Raw genomic sequence first — 26,281 nt, forward strand, 5'->3', positions numbered from 1 at the left:
AGAGCGGAGTGGAGTTTATCTGTGAGAGAGACGAGCGATTGTATAAAGAGCGGAGTGGAGTTTATCTGTGAGAGAGAGGAACAATTGTATGAAGAGCGGAGTGGAGTTTATCTGTGAGAGAGAGGAGCGATTGTATAAAGAGCGGAGTGGAGTTTATCTGTGAGGGAGATGAGCGATTGTATAAAGAGCAGACTGGAGTTTATCTGTGAGAGAGAGGAGCGATTGTATATAGAACGGAGTGGAATTTATCTGTGAGAAAGAGGAGCAATTGTATGAAGAGCAGAGTGGAGTTTATCTGTGAGGGAGATGAGCGATTGTATGAAGAGCGGAGTGGAGTTTATTTGTGAGGGAGATGAGCGATTGTATAGAGAGCGGAGTGGAGTTTATCTGTGAGAAAGAGGAGCAATTATAAAAAGAGCGGAGTGGAGTTTATCTGTGAGGGAGATGAGCGATTGTACAAAGAGCGGAGTGGAGTTTATCTGTGAGGGAGATGAGCGATTGTATAAAGAGCGGAGTGGAGTTTATCTGTGAGAGAGAGGAACAATTGTATGAAAAGCGGAGTGGAGTTTATCTGTGAGAGAGAGGAGCGATTGTATCAAGAGCGGAGTGGAGTTTATCTGTGAGGGAGATGAGCGATTGTATAAAGAGCGGAGTGGAGTTTATCTGTGAGAGAGAGGAGCGATTGTATAAAGAGCGGAGTGGAGTTTATCTGTGAGGGAGATGAGCGATTGTATAAAGAGCGGAGTGGAGTTTATCTGTGAGAGAGACGAGCGATTGTATAAAGAGCGGAGTGGAGTTTATCTGTGAGAGAGAGGAACAATTGTATGAAGAGCGGAGTGGAGTTTATCTGTGAGAGAGAGGAGCGATTGTATAAAGAGCGGAGTGGAGTTTATCTGTGAGGGAGAGGAGCGATTGTATAAAGAGCGGAGTGGAGTTTATCTGTGAGGGAGATGAGCGATTGTATAAAGAGCGGAGTGGAGTTTATCTGTGAGGGAGATGAGCGATTGTATAAAGAGCAGACTGGAGTTTATCTGTGAGAGAGAGGAACAATTGTATGAAAAGCGGAGTGGAGTTTATCTGTGAGAGAGAGGAGCGATTGTATCAAGAGCGGAGTGGAGTTTATCTGTGAGGGAGAGGAGCGATTGTATAAAGAGCGGAGTGGAGTTTATCTGTGAGGGAGAGGAGCGATTGTATAAAGAGCGGAGTGGAGTTTATCTGTGAGGGAGATGAGCGATTGTATAAAGAGCGGAGTGGAGTTTATCTGTGAGGGAGATGAGCGATTGTATAAAGAGCAGACTGGAGTTTATCTGTGAGAGAGAGGAGCGATTGTATAAAGAACGGAGTGGAATTTATCTGTGAGAAAGAGGAGCAATTGTATAAAGAGCAGAGTGGAGTTTATCAGTGAGGGAGATGAGCGATTGTATGAAGAGCGGAGTGGAGTTTATCTGTGAGAGAGAGGAGCGATTGTATAAAGAACGGAGTGGAGTTTATCTGTGAGGGAGAGGATCAATTGTATAAAGAGCGGAGTGGAGTTTATCTGTGAGGGAGATGAGCGATTGTATAAAGAGCAGACTGGAGTTTATCTGTGAGAGAGAGGAGCGATTGTATAAAGAACGGAGTGGAATTTATCTGTGAGAAAGAGGAGCAATTGTATAAAGAGCAGAGTGGAGTTTATCAGTGAGGGAGATGAGCGATTGTATGAAGAGCGGAGCGGAGTTTATTTGTGAGGGAGATGAGCGATTGTATAGAGAACGGAGTGGAGTTTATCTGTGAGAGAGAGGAGCGATTGTATAAAGAGCGGAGCGGAGTTTATCTGTGAGGGAGATGAACGATTGTATAAAGAGCGGAGTGGCGTTTATCTGTGAGAGAGAGGAGCGATTGTATAAAGAGCGGAGCGGAGTTTATCTGCGAGAGAGAGGAGCGATTGTATAAAGAGCGGAGTGGAGTTTATCTGTGAGAGAGAGGAGCGATTGTATAAAGAGCGGAGTGGAGTTTATCTGTGAGAGAGATGAGCGATTGTATAAAGAGCAGAGTGGAGTTTATCTGCGAGAGAGAGGAGCAATTGTATGAAGAGCGGAGTGGAGTTTATCTGTGAGAGAGAGGAGCGATTGTATAAAGAGTGGACTGGAGTTTACCTGCGAGACAGAGGAGCGATTGTATAAAGAGCGGAGCGGAGTTTATCTGCAAGAGAGAGGAGCGAATGTATAAAGAGCGAAGTGGTGTTTACCTGTGAAGGGAGTGGAGCAATTCTGTAAAGAGCAGAGCGGAATTTATCTGCGAGAGAGAGGAGCAATTGTATAAAGAGCGGAGCGCAGTTTATCTGCGAGAGAGAGGAGCAATAGGATAAAGAGCGGAGTGGAGTTTACCTGTGAGGGAAAGGAGCAATTGTATAAACAGCAGAGCAGAGTTTACCTGTGAGGGAGATGAGCGATTGTATAAAGACGGAGCGGAGTTTACCTGTGAGAAAGAGGAGCAATTGTATAAAGAGCAGAGTGGAGTTTATCTGTGAGGGAGATGAGCGATTGTATAAAGAGCGGAGTGGAGTTTATCTGTGAGAGAGAGGAGCAATTATATGAAGAGCGGAGTGGAGTTTATCTGTGAGAGAGAGGAGCGATTGTATAAAGAGCGGAGTGGAATTTATCTGTGAGAAAGAGGAGCAATTATATAAAGAGCGGAGTGGAGTTTATCTGTGAGGGGGATGAGCGATTGTATAAAGAGCGGAGTGGAGTTTATCTGTGAGGGAGATGAGCGATTGTATAAAGAGAGGAGTGGAGTTTATCTGTGAGAGAGAGGAGCAATTGTATGAAGAGCGGAGTGGAGTTTATCTGTGAGAGAGAGGAGCGATTGTATAAAGCGCGGACTGCCGTTTACCTGCGAGACAGAGGAGCGATTGTATAAAGAGCGGACTGGAGTTTATCTGTGAGAGAGAGGAGTGACTATATAAAGAGCGGAGTGGAGTCTACCTGTGAGGGAGTGGAGCAATTGTGTAAAGAGCGGAGCGGAGTTTATCTGTGAGATAGAGGAGCGATTGTATAAAGAGCGGAGCGGAGTTTATCTGTGAGAGAGTGGAGCAATCGTGTAAAGAGCAGAGCGGAGTTTACCTGTGAGAGAGATGAGCGATTGTATAAAGAGCTGAGTGGAGTTTACCTGTGAGGGAGAGGAGCGATTGTATAAAGAGCGGAGCGGAGTTTATCTGTGAGAGAGAGGAGCGATTGTATAAAGAGCGGAGTGGAGTTTATCTGTGAGAGAGAGGAGCAATTGTATGAAGAGCGGAGTGGAGTTTATCTGTGAGAGAGAGGAGCGATTGTATAAAGAGTGGACTGGAGTTTACCTGCGAGACAGAGGAGCGATTGTATAAAGAGCGGAGCGGAGTTTATCTGCAAGAGAGAGGAGCGAATGTATAAAGAGCGAAGTGGTGTTTACCTGTGAAGGGAGTGGAGCAATTCTGTAAAGAGCAGAGCGGAATTTATCTGCGAGAGAGAGGAGCAATTGTATAAAGAGCGGAGCGCAGTTTATCTGCGAGAGAGTGGAGCAATAGGATAAAGAGCGGAGTGGAGTTTACCTGTGAGGGAAAGGAGCAATTGTATAAACAGCAGAGCAGAGTTTACCTGTGAGGGAGATGAGCGATTGTATAAAGACGGAGCGGAGTTTACCTGTGAGAAAGAGGAGCAATTGTATAAAGAGCAGAGTGGAGTTTATCTGTGAGAAACAGGAGCAATTATATAAAGAGCGGAGTGGAGTTTATCTGTGAGGGAGATGAGCGATTGTATAAAGAGAGGAGTGGAGTTTATCTGTGAGGGAGTTGAGCGATTGTATGAAGAGCGGAGTGGAGTTTATCTGTGAGAAAGAGGAGCAATTGTATAAAGAGCGGAGTGGAGTTTATCTGTGAGAAAGAGGAGCAATTGTATAAAGAGCGGAGTGGAGTTTATCTGTGAGAAAGAGGAGCAATTATAAAAAGAGCGGAGTGGAGTTTATCTGTGAGGGAGATGAGCGATTGTATAAAGAGCGGAGTGGAGTTTATCTGTGAGGGAGATGAGCGATTGTATAAAGAGCGGACTGGAGTTTATCTGTGAGAGAGAGGAGCGATTGTATAAAGAGCGGAGTGGAGTTTATCTGTGAGAAAGAGGAGCAATTATATAAAGAGCGGAGTGGAGTTTATCTGTGAGGGAGATGAACGATTGTATAAAGAGCGGAGTGGAGTTTATCTGTGAGGGAGATGAGCGATTGTATAAAGAGCGGAGTGGAGTTTATCTGTGAGAGAGAGGAGCAATTATATGAAGAGCGGAGTGGAGTTTATCTGTGAGAGAGAGGAGCGATTGTATAAAGAGCGGAATGGAGTTTATCTGTGAGAGAGAGGAGCAATTGTATGAACAGCGGAGTGGAGTTTATCTGTGAGGGAGATGAGCGATTGTATAAAGAGCGGAGTGGAGTTTATCTGTGAGGGAGATGAGCGATTGTAGAAAGAACGGACTGGAGTTTATCTGTGAGAGAGAGGAGCAATTGTATGAAGAGCGGAGTGGAGTTTATCTGTGAGAGAGAGGAGCGATTGTATAAAGAGCAGAATGGAGTTTATCTGTGAGAGAGAGGAGCAATTGTATGAAGAGCGGAGTGGAGTTTATCTGTGAGAGAGAGGAGCGATTGTATAAAGCGCGGACTGCCGTTTACCTGCGAGACAGAGGAGCGATTGTATAAAGAGCGGACTGGAGTTTATCTGTGAGAGAGAGGAGTGACTATATAAAGAGCGGAGTGGAGTCTACCTGTGAGGGAGTGGAGCAATTGTGTAAAGAGCGGAGCGGAGTTTATCTGTGAGAGAGAGGAGCGATTGTATAAAGAGCGGAGTGGAGTTTATCTGTGAGAGAGAGGAGCGATTGTATAAAGAGCGGAGTGGAGTTTATCTGTGAGAGAGAGGAGCAATTGTATGAAGAGCGGAGTGCAGTTTATCTGTGAGAGAGAGGAGCGATTCTATGAAGAGCGGAGTGGAGTTTATCTGTGAGAGAGAGGATCAATTGTATAAAGAGCGGAGCGGAGTTTATCTGTGAGAGAGAGGAGCGATTGTATAAAGAGCGGTGTGGAGTTTATCTGCGAGAGAGAGGAGTGATTGTATGAAGAGCGGACTGGAGTTTATCTGTGAGAGAGAGGAGCGATTGTATAAAGAGCGGAGTGGAGTTTACCTGCGAGACAGAGGAGTGATTGTATAAAGAGCAGAGCGGAGTTTACCTGTGAGAGAGAGGAGCGATTGTATAAAGAGTGGAGCAGAGTTTATCTGTGAGGGAGATGAGCGATTGTATAAAGAGCGGAGTGGAGTTTATCTGTGAGAGAGAGGAGCGATTGTATAAAGAGCGGAACGGAGTTTACCTGTGAGGGAGTGGAGCAATTGTGTAAATAGCGGAGCGGAGTTTATCTGTGAGAGAAATGAGCGATTGTATAAAGAGCGGAGCGGAGTCTATCTGTGAGAGAGATGAGCGATTGTATAAAGAGCGGAGTGGAGTTTACCTGTGAGGGAGAGGATCGATTGTATAAAGAGCGGAGTGGAGTTTATCTGGAGAGAGATGAGCGATTTTATAAAGAACGGAGTGGAGTTTATCTGTGAGAGAGAGGAGCAATTGTATAAAGAGCGCAGCGGAGTTTACTTGTGAGGGAGAGGAGTGATTGTATAAAGAGCGGAGCGGAGTTTATCTGCGAGAGAGAGGAGCGATTGTATAAAGAGCGGAGCGGAGTTTACTTGTGAGGGAGATGAGCGATTGTATAAAGAGCGGAGCGGAGTTTATCTGTGAGAGAGAGGAGCGATTGTATAAAGAGCGGAGTGGAGTTTATCTGCGAGAGAGAGGAGCAATTGTGTAAAGAGCGGAGTGGAGTTTAACTGCGAGAGGGATGAGCGATTGTATAATGAGCGCAGCGAGTTTAACTGCGAGACAGAGGAGCGATTGTATAAAGAGCAGAGTGGAGTTTATCTGTGAGAGTGAGGAGCGATTGTATAAAGAGTGGAGTGGAGTTTACCTTTAAGGGAGATGAGCGATTGTATAAAGAGCGGAGCGGAGTTCATCTGCAAGAGAGAGGAGCAATTGTTTAAAGAGCGGAGTGGAGTTTATCTGCGAGAGAGGTGAGCGATTGTATAAAGAGCAGAGCGAGTTTACCTGTGATACAGAGGAGCAATTGTATAATGAGCGGAGTGCAGTTTATCTGTGAGGGAGATGAGCGATTGTATAAAGAGCGGAGTGGAGTTTATCTGTGAGGGAGATGAGCAATTGTATAAAGAGCGGAGCGGAGTTTACTTGTGAGGGAGAGGAGTGATTGTATAAAGAGCGGAGCGGAGTTTATCTGCGAGAGAGACGAGCGATTGTATAAAGAGCGGAGCGGAGTTTACTTGTGAGGGAGATGAGCGATTGTATAAAGAGTGGAGTGGAGTTTATCTGTGAGAGAGAGGAGCGATTGTATCAAGAGCGGAGTGCAGTTTATCTGCGAGATAGAGGAGCAATTGTATAAAGAGTGGAGCGGAGTTTATCTGCGAGAGAGATGTGCGATTGTATAAAGAGCGGAGCAGATTTTATCTGTGAGGGAGATGAGCGATTGTATAAAGAGTGGAGTGGAGTTTATCTGTGAGAGAGAGGAGCGATTGTATCAAGAGCGGAGTGCAGTTTATCTGCGAGATAGAGGAGCAATTGTATAAAGAGTGGAGTGGAGTTTATCTGTGAGAAAGAGGAGCGATTGTATAAAGAGCGGAGTGCAGTTTATCTGTGAGAAAGAGGAGCAATTGTATAAAGAGTGGAGTGGAGTTTATCTGTGAGGGAGATGAGCGATTGTATAAAGAGCGGTGTGGAGTTTATCTGTGAGAAAGAGGAGCGATTGTATAAAGAGCGGAGTGGAGTTTATCTGTGAGAAAGAGGAGCAATTGTATCAAGAGCGGAGTGGAGTTTATCTGTGAGGGAGATGAGCAATTGTATAAAGAGCGGAGCGGAATTTATCTGCGAGAGAGAGGAGCGATTGTATAAAGAGCGGAGTGGAGTTTATCTGTGAGGGAGATGAGCGATTGTATAAAGAGCGGAGTGGAGTTTATCTGTGAGAGAGAGGAGCGATTGTATCAAGAGCGGAGTGGAGTTTATCTGTGAGATAGAGGACCGATTGTATAAAGAGCGGAGCAGAGTTTATCTGGGAGAGAGATGAGCGATTGTATAAAGAGCGTAGTGGAGTTTATCTGTGAGAGAGAGGAGTGATTGTATAAAGAGCGGTGTGGAGTTTACCGGCGAGAGAGAGGAGCGATTGTATAAAGAGCGGAGTGGAGTTTACCTGTGAGGGAGTGGAGCAATTGTGTAAATAGCGGAACGGAGTTTATCTGTGCGAGAGAGGAGCAATTGTATAAAGAGCAGAGTGGAGTTTACCTGTGAGGGAGTGGAGCAATTGTGTAAATAGCGGAACGGAGTTTATCTGTGAGAGAGATGAGCGATTGTATAAAGAGAGGAGCGGACTTTACCTGCGAGAGGAAGGAGCGATTGTACAAAGAGCGGAGCCATTTTTATCTGTGAGAGTGAGGATCAATTGTATAAAGAGCGGAGCGGAGTTTATCTGCGAGATAGATGAGCGATTGTATAAAGAGCGGAGCAGATTTTATCTGTGAGGGAGATGAGCGATTGTATAAAGAGCGGAGTGGAGTTTACCTGTGAGGGAGAGGAGCGATTGTATAAAGAGCGGAGTGGAGTTTATCTGCGAGAGAGAGGAGCGATTGTATAAAGAGCGGAGTGGAGCTTATCTGTGAGAGAGATGAGCGATTGTATAAAGTGCCGAGTAGAGTTTATCTGTGAGAGAGAGGAGCGATTGTATAATGAGCGCAGCGAGTTTAACTGCGAGACAGAGGAGCGATTGTATAAAGAGTAGAGTGGAGTTTATCTGTGAGAGAGAGGAGCGATTGTATAAAGAGTGGAGTGGAGTTTACCTTTGAGGGAGATGAGCGATTGTATAAAGAGCGGAGCGGAGTTTATCTGCGAGAGAGAGGAGCAATTGTTTAAAGAGCGGAGTGGAGTTTATCTGCGAGAGAGTTGAGCGATTGTATAAAGAGCGGTGTGGAGTTTATCTGTGAGGGAGTGGAGCAATTGTATAAAGAGCAGAGCGAGTTTACCTGCGATACAGAGGAGCAATTGTATAATGAGCGGAGTGCAGTTTATCTGTGAGGGAGATGAGCGATTGTATAAAGAGCGGAGTGGAGTTTATCTGTGAGGGAGATGAGCGATTGTATAAAGAGCGGAGTGGAGTTTATCTGTGAGGGAGATGAGCGATTGTATAAAGAGAGGAGCGGACTTTACCTGTGAGAGGAAGGAGCGATTGTATAAAGAGCGGAGCCATTTTTATCTGTGAGAGAGAGGATCAATTGTATAAAGAGCGGAGCGGAGTTTATCTGCGAGATAGATGAGCGATTGTATAAAGAGCGGAGCAGATTTTATCTGTGAGGGAGATGAGCGATTGTATAAAGAGCGGAGTGGAGTTTATCTGTGAGAGAGAGGAGCGATTGTATAAAGAGCGGAGCGTAGTTTACCTGTGAGAGAGAGGAGCGATTGTATAAAGAGCGGAGTGGAGTTTATCTGTGAGAAAGAGGAGCGATTGTATAAAGAGCGGAATGGAGTTAACCTGCGATGGAGTGGAGCGATTGTATAAAGAGCGGAGTGGAGTTTATCTGTAAGACAGAGGAGCGATTGTATAAAGAGCGGAGTGGAGTTTATCTGTGAGGAGTCCGCTTCCCATCCAGATACTCGGTGGTGCCGGAATTCAAAAGGAGTGACATCAGGACAAGAGAGGGAGCTGATTGGTAGGTAGTTGGTAAGTTGTTTTTTTCCACTTTAAAGCGATGTTACAGAAGGCAAGAGCCTCAGCATTTGTTTTAAGAAAAACAAAATAGTTTTCTTGGCTTAAATTTAAGGAAATAGTCTATTAGTTAAAAATAAGCAAAAGGTATGCAGCATGTAGGAATTCTTGGATACTCCTTGCAGTCTGGATGCCCACATATACAGGAAGTGCCACCGGCTTGACCAGCTTAAGCAACAGGCTTCAGAGCTTGAGCGACAGCTGGAGACACAGCTTGGCATCCTTGAGGCTGAGGTTTATGTGGATAGCACGTTTTTAGATGTGGTCACTCTGCACCTTAAGGAAGAGCAGTCAGAGAGAGAATGGGTGACCGCCAGTCAGAAGAATGGAGGCAGCCAGGTAGTCAGGAAAGCCTAGAGTGCATCTCACTCAAGAACCTTTTTCTGTGTTGGAAAACGGTGAAAGTGAAGGTTCCTCTGGAGAGTGCAGCCAGAGCCAAGTTCATGGTACTGTGGGTGGCTCAGCTGCACAAGGTGGGAGGAGTAAGAGTGCAAGAGCAATAGTGTTAGGACACTCAATAGTGAGGAATGCAGACAGACACTTCTGCGACCATAGGCATGACTCCAGGGTGGTATGTTGTCTTCCTGGTGCCAGAGTCAAGGATGTCACAGAACGACTGCAGGGCATTCTGAAGGGGGAGGGCGAACTGTCAGAGGTTGTGGTTCACATTGGTACCAACGGCATGGGTAGAAAGGGGGATGAGTTCCTGGAACAAGAATTTCTCCTCCTAGGGAGCTAGGTAGCAGATTAAAAAGCAGGGCCTCAAAGGTTGTAATCTCTGGATTACTCCCTTTACAACGTGCTAGTAGGAATAGGAGGATAGAGAGGGTGAATGCGTGGCTGAAGAGATGGTGCAGGAGGGAGAGATTTACTTTCCTGGATCACCGGGTCTGTTTCTGGTGAAGGTGGGGTCTGTACAAGTTGGATGGGTTGCACCTGAACTGGAACGGGACCAACATCCTTGCGGGGAGGTTTGCTAGTGCTGTTTGGGGGTTGGGGGGGGTTAAACTAATTCGTCAGGGGAGTGGGTTACAGAGTGAAGGTACAGCAGGGACTAATGCACAGCCAAATATAGAGGAAAAACTAAGTCAGTCTGGGAGGTACAGCAAATATAGACCTGATAAGGCACAAGGGAATAATACAAGGCTGGATTGCATCTATTTTAATGCAAGAGTCTTACAAGTAAGGCAGTGAATTAAGGACATTGATTAACACATGGGAATATGATATTGTTGCTATCTCAGAGACATGGTTGAGGGAAGAGCAGAACTGGCAGCTAAATATTCCAGGATTTAGAATCTTCATGCATGACAGGGACAGATGGGGCTGTAAAAGAGGAGGCGGCAATTACTGCAGTAAGGAGGGATGGTATATTAGAAGGTTCCTCAAATGAGGCCATATGGGTAGAACTTAAAAACAAAAAGGGGACAATCACTTTGCTGGGAGTGTACTATCGGACTCCAAACAGTCAGGGGGAGATAGAGGAGTAGATCTGTAGGCAGATCTCAGAGAAGTGTAAAAATAATAGGGTAATAATATTAGGGGATTTCAACTTCCACAATATTAACTAGGATAGTCTTAGTGTGAAGGGCTTAGAGGGGGCAGAATTCTTAAAGTGCATTGAGGAGAGCTTTTTGAGTGAGCACGTAGAAAGTCTTACAAGAGAAGGGGCGGTACTGAACCTAATCTTAGGGAATGAAGCCCGGCAAGTGGTAGAAGTGTCAGTGGGGAGCATTTCGGGGATAGGGATCATAACTCTGTAAGATTTAAGGTAATTATGGAAAAGGACAAAGGTGGACCCGTAAATATAAGAAGTGAATTGTAGGAAGGCTAATTTCAATATGATAAGACAGTATCTGGCCAAAATGGACAGGGAGCAGCTACTTGTAGGAAAGTCTACATCAGATCAGTGAGAGTCATTCAAAAAGGAAATAGTGAGAGTTCAGGGCCAACATGTTCCCATTAAGGTGAAGGGTAGGACCAACAACTCCAGGGAACCCTGGATATCAGGGGATATAGAGGATTGGATAAGGTAAAAAAAAAGGAGGCTTATGGCGGATACAGAGGGCTGAAAACAGAGGAAGCCCTAGGGAGTATAGAAAGTGTAGGAGGTTCTTAAAGAAGTAATTAGGAAAGTGAAGAGGGGGCATGAAAAAACACTGGTGGACAAGATAAAGGAAAATCCCAAGACATTTTACAAATATATTAAGGGCAAGAGGATAACCAGGGAAAGAGTAGGGCCCATTAGGGACCAAAGTGGCAATCTGTGCCTGGAGCCAGAGGATGTAGGTGAAGTTTTAAATGATTACTTTTCATCTGTGTTCACTATGGGGAAGGACGATGTAGGTGTAGAAATCAGGGAGGGGAACTGTGATATAATTGAACAAATTAGCATTGAAAGGGAGGAGGCAATAATGGTTTTGACGGGTTTAAAAATGGATAAATCCCCAGGCCCAGATAAGATGTACCCCAGGGTGCTATGTGAGGAGAAGGAGGAGATTGCAGGGGTTCTGACATTAATTTTCAAATCCTCTCTGACCACAGATGTGCCAGGGCACTGGAGGACAACAAATGTGGTACCATTATTCAAGAAAGGTAGTAGGGATTAACCAGGTATTTACAGGCCAGTGAGTCTAACGCCAGTGGTAGGGAAATTATTGGAAAAAATTCTGAAGGACAGCAGTAATCTCCACTTGGAGAGGCAGGGATCAAACAGGGATAGCATGGCTTTGTCAGGAGGAGATCATGTCTAACAAATTTGATTGAGTTTTTCGAGGAGACTAGTTGTGTAGATGAGGGTAGTGCAGTTGATGTTGTCTACGTGGACTTCAGTAAGGCTTTTGACAAGGTTCTGCATGGGAGAATTGTCAAGAAGGTAAGAGCCCATGGGATCCAGGGCAATTTGGCAAATTGGATCCAAAATTGGCTTAGTGGCAGGAGGCTGAGAGTGATGGTTGAAGGTTGTTTCTGCGATTGGAAGCCTGTGACAAGTGGTGTACCACAGGAATCGGTGCTGGGACCCTTGCTGTTTGCACTGTACCATCTCTTTGGTGAATATAGGAGATATGATCAGTAAGTTCGCAGATAACATGAAAATTGGTGGTGTCGTACATAGTGAGGAGAAAAGCCTTAGACTACTGGATGATATAGATAGGCTGTTAAGATGGGCAGAGCAATGGCAAATGGAATTTAATCCTGAGAAGTGTGAGGTGATGCACTTTGGGAGGACTAACACGGCAAGGGAATACACATTGAATGGTAGGACCCTAGGAAGTACGGGGGATCAAAGGGACCTTGTTGTACGTGTCCATAGATCCCTGAAGGCAGCAGTGCAAGTAGATAAGGTGGTTAAGAAGGCACATGGGATACTTGCCTTTATTAGCCAAAGCATAGAATATAAGAGCAGGGAGGTTATGTTGGAGTTATATAAAATGCTAGTTAGGCCACAGCTGGAGTACTGTGTGCAGTTCTGGTCACCACACTATAGGAAGGATATGATTGCACTGGAGATGGTGCAGAGGAAATTCACCAGGATGTTGCCTGGGCTGGAGCGTTTTAGCTATGAAGAGGGACTGGATAGGCTAGGGTAGTTTTCCTTAGAACAGAGAAGACTGAGGGGGACCTGATAGAGGTACACTAAATTATGAGGGGCATAGATAGAGTAGATAAGAAGAAACACTTCCCCTTAGCAGAAGTGTCAATAACCAGGGGGCATAGGTTTAAGGTAAGGGGCAGGAGGTTTAGAGGAGATTTGAGGAAAAATCTTTTCACCCAAAGGTGGTTGGAATCTGGAACACACTGCCTGTGTGGGTGGTAGAGGTAGGAACCCTCACAACTTTTTTAAGATGTATTTAGATGAGCACTTGAAATGCCATAACATATAGGGCTATGGACTAAGTGCTGGAAAATGGGATTAGAATAGACAGGTGCTTGATGGCCAGCATGGACACGATGGGCCAAAGGGCCTGTTTTTGTGCTGTATAACACTATGACTCTCTGACTTTTTGGGAGAGGTGAGGTGCCCTTTGGGATTGTTAAAAGTAAACATGATTGTGTGTAAAAAGTGCATAAACTCATTGGGCGGAATCGTCCAATATTTGCACTAAGTGAGGTTACAGGTGGGAAAAAGGACATTTTACCTGTCGGCTGCAATGGTGGCTTTCCACGCAACATCGGCCCAATCCCACCTCATATATTATGCATTCCCGGGAAACACGCCCTTTCAATGGCGGGCCCGCCACATCATCAACTCGCCACTTCATCGCACCAGGCAGCATATTTAAAGTGCAGCCACACGAGTACATTTCAGTGTTCCAGCCCAAGACTGCTGCATCAAAGACAAGGCCCCAAAAGTCAAAAAGACTGCAGCCCTTCATTTTAATGACATAACCCTCAAGTGCCTTTTGGGTACAGTGGAGGCCCGCTGTGTTGTCCTCTGCCCCCACTCAGTGCGAAGGCCAGCAAACAAGTACACTAATCTAGCATGGGAAGTGGTAGCAGTGGTGGTCAGCACTAATGCTCTGGAAAAGAGGACAGCCACCCAGCGCCACAACAAGATAACCTACAGGGGTAAGTCACTCTCCTCATCCTTCTCAACTCACACACTCACAAACCCATCACACATCCACAGGGATCTCACACCTCAAGGGACAGCACCACTAACTCTCACACACACCCACATATCTCCATTAGGCTCATATCCTCTGGAGCTGGTCCTCATCCTATCCGTGGCTCCACTCACCACACAAACATTCGACGATGTGCAATGTGTCCTGCTCACGTTCTCTCTATCTGTTTTCATGCAGGAGAAGTTGGCTCACAACAGCAGGGAGAGGTTCCAGACCAGGGATCGAGTGGCCCACATTAGGCCCCTCATTCACTTTGAGGAGCGTGCCATCGCGCTGAATGGTGAGGATGTTGGCCATGCCTGCAGTGACAGTGAGGTCAGTGACAAATACCCTGGTGAGGATCCTACACCCCTCCATCCCTCTCCCAACGCAAATGTGAGTGCTCCCACTCCTGCTATTAGACCTGCTTCCATGCACTAATTATCTCTACTTTGGTTCACAGGGAGCTCAGTCAGCCAGTCCCTCAGCTCTATCCATGTCCTCACCTCCAGCCAAGAGGACTCCTCCTCCATTGAAGAGCTGGAAATAAGTAGCCTGGAAGACCTGTCACAGCGCTTACCCACACCCTGCACCAATGCAGAGACACACACCTCTGAGGGACCTAGATCTAGAGCAGACTCAGGATCACAATCTGGTGGTCACCGCAAGGACACATGTTTGCTGCAGGAGGAGGCCAGTTCAGCCAAGCTCCCCAGCACTTGGCGTACTGCTGGGGAAGAGGCATCTGTGATAGATCTGAGTCAGATAACGAGCCTCTGGATTCGGCCTTTCATCCCATCCTGGAGGGTCAGCAGAAAGCGGGGGAACATTATGCAGAGCTGTGTGAAGCCCTCAACAGAGTGGCTCACGAGTTGGAGGAGTGCGTCCACCTGCTCTCTGATGAGTTGGTGCCCACATGTGTGTGTATGGAGGCCCCCATGTGAAGGATGTTGGACGCAATGGAGACCCTAGTCCAGCAGAACATGGAGATGCATCCAGACCTGCACTCTATTGCTGTAGCCATGGGTGAGTTCCTGCAGTAGCAATGCGAGGGGGAAACGGGGCACCTCAATATCCCTCCAGGTGCTCTTTCCCCTCAAGGAGTTGGGTCAGGGCCCTTGGGCACCCAAAGGGAGGAGGGGCGGCAGCTGGACATCCTTGGGTCATTCGCTCAGGAATCTCAGAGGCTGTGCTCTCCCTCTGAGTCCCCTTTGCCTGTGACCCTCTCAACCTCATCCTCTATCACTGCAAAGGGAGCAGTTGGCTCATGAGTGATTCTGGAGGGAGAAGTGTTTACGGCAGGGCCTTTCGGAGCCTCATGCAAGCACTCTCTCATGCACTTGGATCCTTCCCACATCACACTCATCTCAATGTCCTGAGCACATTGAATGCTGCCTGCTGGGATTCACTTTCAGTTGTCCATCTGAGCTGACCTGCATCCCCGCCCAGCCTATGATCACACTGCCATGCAGCACCTGTTCCCACCCACCACGACTCTGGTTTCACTTTTGATTTAGCACACATGGTGCATCTAACATTCTTTTTCTTTTCCCGCATCCTTTCCCCTCCCATAGTTATACATTTCCTATCCCCCATCACTGTTGATCCCCTGGCATCACCTTCCACCTTCCTACTGTCACCTACCAGCCACAACCCTTTTCATTCAGGGATGTCCAGGTGAACGCCCACATTCCCTTCCTACTCAAAAATCCCACCGGCATCCATATTAATCTCCCCAACCTCTTCCTTCCCACCCCCAGGGACCATGTCTGCTTCTGATCCCACACCAACCACCCTCGGCCGTCCCTACTACCAAAAGCGGTGCACCCACACCCTCCCATCCTACCACCTCACTCTGCCCTCAGTCATTCTCACCATTCCCTCTTACCATGCCCACCCTCATTTCGCTCCGCAGGAGGCAGTCATGATCTCAACAGAGCTCTCCCTCACACGGTCATCTGGACACCCCACCCTCACTACGGACTCCCTCCCCCCACTTGGAATTCCTCCCCCACCCCGGACTCCGCCACCCCACCTCCACTTAGTCAGCCTTACTCCTTCCCCTCACCGGACTCCTACCTCCCCCCCAGACTCCTTTCTCCCCACCAGATTCCTTCCCCTCTCCAGACTCCTTCCTCCCCCCAGACTCCTTCCTCTGCCTGGTTTCCTTCCCCCATCTGAACTCCTTCCCTTACACTGACCCCTTACACCAACCTCTCCAGATGCCGTCTTCTCCCCCTTTACCACCTCCTCTCCCCGTACTCCCTCCCCCCACCCAACCTCACCCCTTTGACTCCTTTATTCCCCCATTCCCAACCTCACCCACTGACACTTTCATTTTCCCCCCTCCCAAGCTCACCTCTCCCGACACAGCTTCTTCTCCCAGTCGATCCTAGACCTTCCCCTCCCCCCAGTACATCTTACTCTCCCAAACACATTTGGACCTTCCTCTCCAACCCCTCAGTGGCCATCCGTTGTAAGCAGATCCCCAACGATGACTTTCCACCTGCTGTGAGCTGCTTCACAGTGGGGCCATGTCCATGAGAATCCACCCAGCATGCGATGGACATTCCTCCAGGGTCCCGCTGCTGTTGAGCTCCAGCATCTTTTGCTCCTTGGATGTTCGCGATGTGAGCAAGGCCCTGACGGTGAGTCCCAACTTCTGCATATCACACTTATCAAGACGTGTTCTGCACCAGCGTGTTTTCCTGCCACCGTGGGCGGAAGATACAGCGTGGAGGGATGATTCCTTTAGGCTGGTCTTATAATGATATGCAGATGTATTACAATGAAGTTCCTGACATCTGATGGCAGGAAACACGACCCACCATTGACGGGCAGAGCAGGCGATTACAAACTGGTTTCACAATGTTGTGAAACCGATTTTTGGCCTTCTCGCCATATCGACCACTCACGCCGCCAAACACGCTCGACGCCAGCGGGCATAGAAAATTCCACCAATTGGAGGTGTCAAGGCTGTCAAAGAACTGGAAAACAATACTAGGTGAGTTGGCATGGTGAGGTATGAGCAAAGAATGGTGGGTGGGGGCATGGGTTGGCATAGGGGTATGAGGGGCCATGGAGTTTGGGTAGAGGGGCATGAGATGGCATTGATTGGCATGGATGGGAGATGAGGAGTGTGTGGGAGTTGAGGGGGTGATAGCTGGAGGGCTATTTTTAATTTTTTTTTAATTTAATCAATAGTGTTGAATCACAGAGGCAGACCTTCCATCCAACTTGCCTCCACACCCAGCAGCCTCCACAATCATTCCAGAGTCGGCGGGCCCAACTTCTAACCCAGCCCACCACCCGCCCCCACTCGGGTTTGCAGAGCCAGGAATTCTTCCAACTCTGCACACGTGACCCGGGAATGAAAATCTGGGCCAATATTTCCTCTGTCATTGTTTGGTTGACTTCAGTTTTTTATTTCAAAAACCTTTTGAAATGGATGCCAAGGCACATTTCGCCATAGAGCTTACCACAGTTCACTGCCCCATCGTAGTCAAGCAGGTTGCCAGGTAGATTATTTCCCCTGCTGAACACATGCTGGTTGCTGTTAACTAGGTCAAAACCAAAGTACTGCAGATGTTGGAAATCTGAAATAAAACAGAAAATGCTATAAATACTCAACAGGTCTTACATCTTCTGTAAAGAAAGAAACAGAGTTAGCATTTCAGGTCAACAATGTTTCATCAGAACTTTTAACCAGGCTATTGTACATGTAATGCTCAAGGTTATTCCTAATAACTAATTCCATTAATTCACTTGTAATAAAACTAACACTAGTGAGGCTGTAGTTCCCTGTTAATGTTTTGTCACCTTTTATGATTATGGGTGCCAATTCACCTATTTATAATCTACCAACACCTTTTAAATGTCGATTATCTTCCTCATAATGATAGTATGATTACTGATCTCCTGCCTAATCTCTGTCAGTACACTGGGTTAAATGCCATCTATCCCTGGGGATGTATTGAGCCCATTTAAACTGCCTAGCCCATTTTATTTGTCGTGAAGTCATTGATCCTTCATAAGATATCTTTATCTGGAGGGTTGTTTGTGTCTTCCCTTTCGAGTACTTAGTGGTAAATAGTTTGAGGTTAATGAAATATTCATTCAAAATATTTACAATTTCATATGTGTCTCCAGTTTCATTTTTCCAGCTTTCTGATTTTTATATTTTCTCTGCATGCCTGTTGCACTCCTGAGCTAAGTTTTTATAAATGTGTTTGGCTTGCTACATATTCATCTGTGCTGTAGATACCTTTCCCTGTAAGCAACTCTGAGCATCCTAATTTGGATATGACTCTCATTGCCATCCAACTACAAGCAAAGTAGCAAAAACCCCATGTCCTAAGCAGTATATTCATGTCATTTCCATGTATATGAATTCAATTTTTTTCATACCAGTCCAAACATTTGGGGAGATAACAAGACAAAATAGCTGAGAAATGACCTGGAGCAAGGCTTTTACCTTTGCTGTTTCTAACTGGTTGCTTTCTAGATAGGCTTTACCCTCAGATTTTTCCTTCCTCATCATGTGTTGAGAATGATGCTGCATTATTGGGCTGGCTGATCATATTTTGGAATAAAATGCAATCAGAGCAATACACCAATGAAAACTAAAGCCCATACATGGTTTTATCCATTTATTTTCATATTTTTACGTATAAACGTGAGATGACAAGGCAAAGGACTAATAGAGACCCCAAATGAATACTAGGTGGAATTTACATTAATCTTTTTGGGACTAAGATTTTCCAACAGTTCTCATCAGCCAACTTAACCTTATGTTAAAAATACAAATCAATACACATGCTTCACTTTTCCTGATCAGTTGATCATCTTGCTTGATTTAAACAAACTAATTTTTATTCTTCTCACAGCCTCTTATGAGACCTCACAGCTTCACAAAAACGTAACTCCATTACCCTGTGTCCTGGACTCTGGCCAGAATTTTACTGCCCTCTGGGAATATGCTGACAGGTGGCGGGAGCATACCTACCACATGCCGACCTCTGATATTCCTTTACCATTGACAGGGGAACTGTTGGGCAGTCCAATCACCTTTGGGCCAATTGAGGCCTGTGAGTGGCCAATTAATGACCACTTAAGGTCTCCTCCCACAGCCATTAGTATTTTACCAGCGGTGGGAGGTACCAGCTGTTTTTGTGGATTGAGGGAAAGGTCCATTTTGTTCAAGCACCTTGTGCCCAGTGGAGGCCACGCCCCTCATGTGCTCCCCCTCTGTCCTCTTATACCTGGCCCTCACCACCCTCCTAGCCTGGCCCCAGTGAAACCCCAGACTTACCTGGGTCTCCAGATCCAGGGCTCCTTGGTGTTGGGGACTTTCTGTAGTCCTACCATGATCCACAGCTTCCAGTGGCACTGCTGGGACTAGATAGCTGCCAGCCATTTGATTGAGGCAGGACTTCTTCCCAGATGAGGAGAGAAGTCTTGCCCTGAGTCAATTAACAGCCCCACAGCCATTGGATTGCTGCAGATGATTTGGCCAATTGAAGGTGGGCTCGTCACTGCCTCCTACGTCTTTCCTTTCACATCCACAAAAGCAATCAAAGACCTTCTAATAATGAGGCCTTTTTGATTGCCAAGGCAGACTAACAAATTGTTTTTCTATGGGAAACAATATCAAAGCTTGCGCATTAGTCTCTCAACTAACAATCTTTCCAGCCATTGCTTTTTAACTTGTTTGAATGCATTAAGTGGGTGAATTTCTGTGGTGATTGTCCCGTTTGTGTAACTTCAGCAGAAAAGCTGCCGAAACGTCAGGAAAATGGAACAAACACCATTTAGGCAATGTTTCTTAGGTTTCTGCGGCTCATCTGCTAATGTTATCATAACCACTGGTAAATCCTCTGTGGAAATTCATCCCCATGCTTTGAAAATCCCAACACTAAAAGTAACTCTTTAGTCTAAATCCTTTCAATGGAAGGTGGCCATAAATCTAGAAATATAATCCATTTTCTTTCCCAAGACCCTAACACATACATCCTGTAGCCTGCTTGTAAAGAGCATATTCTCCACATCATCACTACAACAGTTGCTCATTTGGACCACAGTTTCTCATGGATTGTATCTGAAGCAGGCATATCAATTAAATACAGAGATAAAAACAAAAAACTGCGGATGCTGGAAATCCAAAACAAAAACAGAATTACCTGGGAATCTGTTCTGTCGAAGGGTCATGAGGACTCGAAACATCAACTCTTTTCTTCTCCGCCGATGCTGCCAGACCTGCTGAGTTTTTCCAGGTAATTCTGTTTTTGTTTTTGATATAAATTAAATAACTTGCTGGATCATCAATGAGGCAGTATATCACATAGTCTTCCATATCCCCTCCTTCAACTGGTAAGGCTCACAAGTCCATTTCGCTTTCATGGAATTGTATAGTTCAGAAGGAGACGATTCACTTTATCTTGCCTGTGCCAGCTCTTTGAAATATCGATCCAATTAGCCCCACTCCCATGCTGTGTTCCCAAAGCCATGCATTTTTCTTCCATTTCAAGTATTTTTCTAGTTCTCTTTTGAAAGTTACCAGTGAAGCTACCTCCACCACTTTTTCAGGCAGTTCATTACAGATTGTCATAACTCACTGCTTGAAAAAACTCTTTCCTTTCTTTTGCCTTAAGGCTGTGTCCTTTGGTTACCAACCTTCCTGCAAGTTTACTCTGTCATAACCTCTCAGAATTTTGAAGAGCTCTATCAAATCCCCCCTTAACCTATTCTGCTCCAAGATGAATAATCTCATCATCTCTAGTGCCTGCACTTACCTAAAGTCCCTCAACCCTGGTAGTATTCTAGTAAATTTGTTCTGCACTTGCTCACATCCTTCCTAAAGACTAGTTCTAGAATTAAACACAATACACTAGCTGAGGCCTAACTAGTGTTTTGTAAAAGGTTTAGCAGAATTTCCTTCTTTTCGTCCACCAAGATTCTATTTATAAATCCAAAGATCTTTTTTTTTTAAAAAGCCTTTTCAATTTATCCTGCCACTCTTATGAGATGTGGTGCAGACCTGTGTGCTGAACACTCTGTATCCCCTTATTTGGCTGAAAATTAAAAATAATTTTAGGATTATTTCTTTACCACAGACTTGAGAATACTTTCCCTGAGTGACAGTAACCAGAGGAAATATATTTAAGGCTGTTGACAAAAGATACAGAAAAGGATATGAGCACTTGTTTTTAAGGACTCCATTATGATCATCTCGAGTGATGGAGGCAGGTTCTGCAATGTTCAATGGATTGACTGATCTGTGTTTGATTATGTTAGTAGGTTCTCTGCTCTCTGTCATTGTAGTTAATTGCTTAAGTCTGTGGGTTGAGCTAGAGAGCTGAGAATACTGAGAAAGTTCTGGAAAGACTTGAGGCTCTGGGCTCAGACCATGTGTATGTAAAGAATCCTGTAAGGTCTGAGGTGATTTAAGTATTATAAATAAACTGTTGTACGTTTAGTACTAGCATCACCTCTGCATTACTCTGAGATAAATCAGACATCTAAGATATACAGCAAACAGTAAATATGCACAAGTTTCCATAACAATTTACATAGCACTTTCACACCTCAGTTGCAAAGTTCTGGATTCAAGTCCTACACCAGGACTTGAGCTCAAAAATCAATGCTGACACTCTAGTGCAGTACTGAGGGTGTACTGCACTATTGGAGGTGCCAAATTTCACATGTGATGTTAAACTGTACTGTCTCAGGTGGATGTAAAAGATTCCATGGCACTATTTCAAAGGAAAACAGGGAGAGTTACCCCTGGTGTCATGGTCAATATTTATCCATCAATTAACATCACAAAGAGCAGATTACCTAGTCATTATCACATTGCAGTTTGTGAAATCTTGCTGTGTGCAAATTGAGTGCCAACTTCTTACATCACAACAGTGCCTCCACTTCACAAGTACATCATCGGCTTAAGGCGGTTTGAGACATTCAGTGGTCGTGAAAAGAGATATATAAATGCATGTCTTCCTTTCTTTCTATGAAACCTGTGAGCAGCACTATAATAGAGAACAGCTCAATTCACAGAATTCATTATCAACCAGCATTCTATCGTGCGAATGCCAAAAGGGAAAAAGATGGTTGAGGATTTCTTATTGTCACTACCTTTCACTTTGACAATCGCATTAAACCTGCTTACAAGATAAAACCTGTGCTGGCGTTTACAGGCTCTGTGAAAGATAGGTGTATTTAATTTCAAATACTTATACCAAAACAAATGACTGTTGCCTGAGGCTCTGCCACAAATCAATAACTGTAAAACATAATTCTCTCAGGATTTGTCCTGATGATTTCCATTAAGAACATGTCAGCGTGTGACACAGAAACCATTTATCTTCTTGCCACATTACACAGCAAAATCTAAAAGTTCTGCAATCACCTCCATCAGAGTGCTAATCTCTCCAGAGGCAGAGCAAAAGTGTTTTAACATTAGCAGGAATGGTTGAAGCACTCAAGCAGATGCTTACTTCCATTCTCACAATATGGTTATCAGCCAGCCCAATAGTGCAGCATCATTCTCAACACATGATGAAGAAGGAAATATCTGAGCATAAAGCCTGTCTAAAAAGCAACCAGTTAGAAACGGCAATGGTAAAAGCCTTGCTCCAGGTCATTTCTCAGCTCTTTTGTCTTGTGAATAATATCTAGCTACCAGGGAGAACATCAATGTTGGACTGATTTTCCTGTGTGCCTGTTCCCAGGAGCTGAGCAGGTGCCATGGACCCAATGATTCTTTCACTTGCAATAACCTGAACCCCTCTAACACTCCTCTAACATTAGGTCAAATGTGGATCAAGCTTTGAAGTTTGTAATAAAAACAGAAAATGCGGTAAAACTCAGCAGGTACGGCAGCATCTGTGGAAAGAGAAACAGAGTTTTTTCTTCAGAGCTAAACAGTTCGTAGCAGTGACAATGATTGCTATGGTCGGGGCTTTGTGGCAGGTGTCCATAAACAGCATTCAGCTGGGCTTCTGTGCCTATACCTAGCCCAATGTCCCTGTTCAGAGAAAGAAGGGATAGCTCTATTTGAGCTTTTGTGTTTGTTGTCTGTTGAACTTCTGAGTTGAGAAAGGGATGGACACAAGGTCCAAGACCAACTTGCTCTGCGTATTCCTCATTCTTCTGGATGCCCCACCCTAAATACTAAGAGAAGCTGAAGTGAGCAACCCACTCCAATGTCATTTAGATTAATGTCCTTAGACTCCCATTACCAGAGGAAGCCTGAGAAATATGCAGTATGTACTGATTGAGCTCAAATTCTGGCTGATCTAGGACTAACAAGAATGATCAACAACAGGAACTTGGACTTATATAATGCCTTTAATATAGTTAAATGTATCAAGATGCTTCAAGGGAACCTTGTAAAACAAAATTTGATGCCAAGCAAATGAGGAGACACCCCGGCAGATAAACAAAAGTTTGGTCAAAGAGGTAGGTTTTAAAGGTGGAAAGTGAGGAAGGGAGGCAATTCCAGAGTTCTATACTTAGGCAGCTGAAGGCAACCACCAACCCCAACCCCCAACTACTCCCCACCCCTGACTACGCCCCGCCCCATGACCACTCCCACAGCCCTGACCTCCTACTCACTTCCGACAATCCAATTATCCGCCAGCCCATGATCCTCCCCCCAACTACCCCATCGAACCTCCTCCACAACACATCCTACCCCCTTATCCAATTACCTTACACAGTTACCTTGTCTCCGTAACTTGTCAAAGTGGCTTTGGGACATTTAAGCTAACTGGAATACGGCAGCTAGCGCCGTAAAAAGGGTGCATGGCTTGGCTTTCCCCGAAGGTCCTATACTACAAAGGAGGACTCCATGCTCCACATTTCTGAGGCGGCCTGATTCGGAAGTCTGGGCAAGAAATGTGGAACTCCGGTGCAAGGAATGGTGTGGCAGGTCCATGGTGATCGCCACTCTTTGGAAAATTCGGCCCTTTATTTCCAGAGCAACGTCTGGGAGGCGAGAGGGAGCAGCTGAAGGAATCTTGAAGGAATCTTATGGAAAGATGGGTTTAAGAAGGTTTGTGTGATAGAAAGATAAGCACTCCTGCACAACAAGGAAGGTAAAAGAACTTACCTCTTTGGATCTCTTCTGGCTTGGGTCCCCTCCTCAAAGGTTCATCCAGCAGTAAAATCCACAATGGCTTCTCACTCCCGCCACCAATTAAATTTGCAGTCAAGGCTCAATGAGTTATCAGACCCTGGTCTGCATTCTTACAGAAAGACTCCGATAGTTTGAGGTGGTCACCCTGCTGCCAGAAGACCAGGTTAAAACAGAAGATAGCAGGAACAGAGTGGGGTGTTGGCGTGTAAGTCCTGCAGCTGATTTTAACTTTTCACTTGCCCAATTTTCCATCGGACAGGCAGTGTTATAATCACACATTCAGTTACATAACCAGAAGTAACCACAGGGCAGAATTTTTCTCTGAGCGGGCGGGAGTGCACCAGACCCACTCGAGCATAAAATGACGCGCGATGACGTTGGGTGTGAGTCCCGATGTCATCGTGCACTCGTGCAATATTTTGTCCGGCGGGCGTGCATTGGAGTTGGCAGCCCGCTGCTAACAATTACAAGGCCTATTAAAGCCACTAACAATCGAAACGATTTAAATTTTTCACTGCCCATCCAACTTTATGGTTGGCGGGCAGGCGAAAAGGCCAGGCGGTCTTTGTATTTTTTGTGAAACCTCATCCAAAGGTGGGATGAGGTTTTGATCCATCATTAAAAAAAAGGGGAAAAAAATTTCATCTTAATTTCTAACATCTTCTTGCTCATTTGGTCACATGAGGGGACTTTTTTTATGCCTTAATTTTTAAATTTTATTTTGAAAACTGTTCATCTCCCTGAGGCAGCTTTGTGGCTCAGAGAGCTTATCCAGCGCGCACCCTTGTGCATGCGCGACGTTCGCACTCACCTTCCTCCCTCTCCCACACAGGCAGCGCTGAGCGCTGCGGCATGCAATTCATGCTGGGTGGGCCTTAATTGGCCTGACAGCGTGAAATCGCAGTCTGGCCCTGATCGCGGGCGGCAGTTGGCTTCCCGATCACCCCCACCCACCCCCAACGAGCCCGCCCGACGGGGACAATATTCTGCCCACAGTTTCTATTTTAGTGGAGCAATAATAACCATTGAGACTATACTGAAACACAAAACACATATAAGCATGTTAACCTGCTTGATTCCCTATAACTGTTTTACTGTCATTGCTAAAATAACAGCTTTATTGAACAAATCTACCTTCTGGCACCTGATCAACTTGTATTGTGGGTGAGTGACATCCATGCAGAGGCCCCCCTATTTGCATTGCCAACTTCCTTATCCAAACATCTGAACCTTAGGCCCAGATTTTCTTATACGGTATAGAAGGAAGACATACATACCTGTGCTGGATCTTTGAAAAAGCTCCAAAGAGCCATGAAAAACTCTCCTTTTTAAGTGCAATTTCCTTCTGAAAATTACGACTGAATCTGTTTCCACCCACCTTTTCAGGCAATGTATTCCAACTTGCTGATTAAAAAAAAAACCACCACTACTTTTTGTTAATGATTTTCAATATCCTTTGGAAGAAAAAACTGCTAATATAACTTGATCTGATGTGACAGAAGGAGAAGCAGAACTATTCTGTCATCACAAGCCACATGCAGGTCAGTTTAGATTTCATGCTCAAATCTAACTTCCCTAGAGGAAAGTGACAAACATGGGAGAAGTCTATGGGTTGAATTTCCCCCCTGTCGGCGGGGAGGTTGGTAGGCGTGCGGGCGCGCTTCCGATCGGCGCCCCTGATCAGAGGCGCGGCACCATTTTACATGGGTGGGGCAATTACAGTCCATTCAGTGTGACATCCACACAGAAGTGCTATGCGCTCCCTGTGCGGGTGGGAGGCCAGGGGGGAATCCCAAAATCCACGAAAGTGCTGCCTCAGGGAGATTGGCTGTAAATGTGAAAAAGACAAAAATAGAAAAATAAAATTCCCCTTACATGGCCCCTCATGTGACAATGTCACATAAGTTGGAACATGTCCATAACTTTCACAAAACCTTTACTTAAATTTTTAAAAGCCTACATGAAACCTCATCCCGCCCATGGATGAGGTTTCATGTTTGTTCTAGTTCCCGCTGGGGCTCCTGGCCTGCCCGTCAACCTTAAGGTTGGACGGGCAGGTCCTTTAATTACTTAATTGACCTTGTCAATGGCCTCAATTGGCCATTGACAGGTCGGCGGGCGCACAGCTGATTTTGCTGTGCTCCCGCCTTCCTGAAAATTTAAATGAGGCGCAGTGAAGTCGGGAGTTCCCCCTGACATCACCATGCATCATTTTATGTGTCGGCGAGCAGGCCCCGTCCCCGCTTGCCGACTTGTAAAATTCTGCCCTATGTACTTCTACAGTAATTGCACGTAAACTATACTACCAGTTAGCAATAGAGTAATTATCCAATCAATTAAAAAGCGCATCTCTGAAAACACAAATCATATTTGCAAAGTAAATAAAATATGAAGCTATCTAGTGTATCACTGGATTAATTATATATATCAGCTCTACAAACAGTATGTGACGGAGTAACACCACTGAGTTCGATGGGTGCAAAAGTTGAAGACAAATTACTATATGTGAGAGAGGGAGAGACAAGAATTATCAATTCCAAACCATCTGCTTACTGCAAGAAACCCATCTGTTTTAAACAAACAGCTATGGAAGCTTAAAGTGTCCTCTTTCACAATCATGCAATGGAAAAATGAAGCCCAATGATAGCATTTGGCTAACTTGAATTGCGCATATGTGACATTTGTG

The 26,281-nt window shown here is 45.4% G+C and overlaps 1 long non-coding RNA gene across 3 annotated transcripts in view; it reads right to left on the bottom strand.

Annotated features, from left to right (window-relative positions):
• LOC121279584 overlaps positions 1-23,945 on the bottom strand; it is a 100,523-nt gene extending 76,578 nt beyond the window's left edge. For all 3 annotated transcript variants that reach the window (XR_005943442.1, XR_005943440.1, XR_005943441.1), the window contains exons 1-2: positions 23,569-23,945; positions 16,937-17,053 (exon numbers count right to left, since the gene is read on the bottom strand). This is a non-coding gene — a long non-coding RNA (uncharacterized LOC121279584). The remainder of the gene's footprint in view (positions 1-16,936; positions 17,054-23,568) is intronic.
• Between the last annotated feature and the right edge of the window lie 2,336 nt (positions 23,946-26,281).

The sequence above is a fragment of the Carcharodon carcharias genome, chromosome 7 (assembly GCF_017639515.1).
Source record: "Carcharodon carcharias isolate sCarCar2 chromosome 7, sCarCar2.pri, whole genome shotgun sequence".
NCBI classification, from domain to species: Eukaryota; Metazoa; Chordata; class Chondrichthyes; order Lamniformes; family Lamnidae; genus Carcharodon; species Carcharodon carcharias.